The sequence below is a fragment of the Morone saxatilis genome, unplaced genomic scaffold (assembly GCF_004916995.1).
Source record: "Morone saxatilis isolate NCDOM2014 unplaced genomic scaffold, NCSU_SB_2.0 Contig23, whole genome shotgun sequence".
Lineage (NCBI taxonomy): Eukaryota > Metazoa > Chordata > Actinopteri > Moronidae > Morone > Morone saxatilis.
Window position 1 is genome coordinate 12,436,606 of NW_023339796.1, and position 2,917 is coordinate 12,439,522.

Sequence of the window (2,917 nt, forward strand, 5' to 3'; positions counted from 1 at the left end):
ACACACACACACACAACAGAGCCACAGATATCGACTTGTACCAGTTTGGGGCGGTTGAGCAGCACTGACAATGAGACTTCACAATGCAGAAGGACAATGACAATGAACGATATAGGATATGGCCATGGTAGAGATGATTCCACTCATTTGTAGGGATAAATGCAGAGTGGAGAGGAGCAACAAGTAGTAAAACTGGCTTTAAACTGGAGGAGCTGGCTTAAATATCTGTTTTGGTTTGTTAGAATAAAAAAAGGTCACTATTAAACTTCTTTTATTTGCTTTATTCACCAAATAATTATTTCTGTTTTTCTTTATTGACAATTTAATATATTGATATGATACAATTTATAAAGGGACTATAAGTTGTAACTAATGGCTTTAGGTAAAACACTAGTGCTTAATAGATCAATTACACACTAGTAGTAGTGAAAATCCACTGACCACTTGTTGCTAGAAAAAGGCTGTAGATCACCTGGACCAAAATCAACTTATTAACAACTTATTTACACTTACAGCTTGATATTAAACCCCTTTATTAATTACATATTAACACGTATAATTTGAGACTTGACAACTTGACTTGACGACATATCAGCATTAAGAGGACCAAATTTTGTTCCTCTTAATGCTGATACAATAAAGCATGAGTGCATTACTTATTAATCATTGACTAAGTCATAAATTACAACCTAAAAACCCTTCATAAAGAGTACCTTATTGGAAAGTGGCATCAATACAACATATCAGACTGTCAACGGCAGAACAATAACATTCTAACACTGTCTGTGCTGTTTTCACAACTTTGCAGAGCTTCCTTTATGCTGTGTTCTTGGAGCTCCAGGGGTGCTGCTCTGAACTATGTGGAGTGAGATAATCAAACAGTGAATGTCTCTGGAAGGGCATCACAATGTCTTGGTGTCACTCCAGGTGAGACATAATAAAACATGGACTCGAACAGTCTCGTGCACATCCATGAAACCTCAGTGGGATTGAAGTAAAATATCCAAAAGTCACAAAAATACAATATAAAAGCACCTGCACACTGGAATTGAACTGCTGTACATTTTTAATAGCGTTATTTTGACCCAACATAAATCAATCAGTAAACTGTTGATCATTTATACTCACTTTACTCACCACGTTTACTCTGTTGACGTTGGTTTTTCATTGGAATTTCCCCATTGTGGGACTATTAAAGGAATATCTTATCTTATCTTTTGCAGCTGACTGATTGTGTGCTGTATTTGATCCAAAATACCTGCCAGTAAGACATTTCTAAAATGTTCTGATGGCTCCTGATTTAATGTAATTGAGTGGCATTGTGGGGATAATCTTTTAAAGTTATCTATTAACCTATGACCTCAAAAAACTATTTATGATCAATTTTGTGCTCCAGCTTTGAAACGTTTGCCCTGTTTCTTATTCACAACTGAGCGAGCAAAGGTAAAATGTATCCTACTGTACTGTGGTTTGATAACTGGATGGGGAATATGTTAAAACACTGAAGCATGCCTGGACTTGGGCAGAGAGGATATGAGCGGATGAGATAGTACGGATGCTTGTATGGGAAAACACAGAGCAGGAACTGGTGGTATGCGTTGCCATCAATCTTATTTATGAACTGAGAGCTCTTATCTGGCGTACTGACTGACAACATTGTGAAGACTCGCCAACATTCCTCTGTGAATGTGAAAGGCAGCTGACATGTTTCGACTGCAGCTCTCTATTTTTCCCAGAATTGATATGATGAAGCAGGGTAGAACGTAAATGGGAGTCAGGGGTCAAATTCCATTACATTTTCAACACTTTTTTGGAACAGTTTTCGCCCTCTCTCTCTGGCGCAGTCACATGGGAGCTTCATATTGACCGCAATCACCATGAAAGGAATGGGTTTGTTGCTGTGTAAACCGTGTAAATTATCTTCTCACACTGTGTGTTTGTGTGCACTGCCGGGTTTATTGCCCTATCCTCATGTTTACAGTTTAACAGCACATTCCTACGAAGCATCAGCCTTTGAAGTTTCAGCACATTCAGCAAATATGCTGATGGTGAATGATGATATCAAAGTCGGAGAGTAAAAGAAGTTTTTGGAATGCAGATTGTCTGCGACTCACATCGGTGTGGTAATTAATATGGATTTTACTTGCAAGGCCAAACACTCATTAAGAAAGATAAACTGTAATTTTGATTTCTGCACTAATACACACAAATAATAGCTGCTGTGTACATGTCACAAGCGTGTACACACATGCAAACAAACACAAGGACACAAATGACTGTTGAGGCAGCAGTGTGATGAGGGATTAACTGACTCCTCAGATAAATGCAGCACCTGATGAACGGACACATGGAATAACTTGCCGGCGAGCAAAGATCCTCAAAATACCCAGCGTGAATGCAAGTAAATCCACAAAGCCCTATATCATTTCCCTTCATAAAACCCCAGCATGTTTTCGGACATCGGTAATACATGTGTCTTGTAACACAAAGTAACTTGTCAGCACCTGCTACACAAGCCTGCTGCAGAGGCTGCAGTTGTGAGTGACATTCGTGTATGTTCAGGGGCCATATGTTTAGAACCACAGAGATGACCCTGAGCCCATATTTCAGCCACACGTCCCTGCTGTGGCCTTAAATGAAAAGTAATTATTATAAGATGGTATGCAGGTTTTAATATGGCAAGGATGTCTAATGATTTTTTTGTAAATAAAGCAGAGGTCCGAAAAGGGTTCATTGTGCAACAATTAGGAGGTTCTATTGGCAGAAATGAACATAATATCCATATGTTTTCATTGGTGTATAATAAACTGAAAATAGGAATTATTATGTTTTTGTTACCTTAGAATGAGCCATTTTTATCTACAGAGGGAGTGGGCCACCATAGCTTTGAAGGCAAGCGGTATTCAGTTGGTTGCAA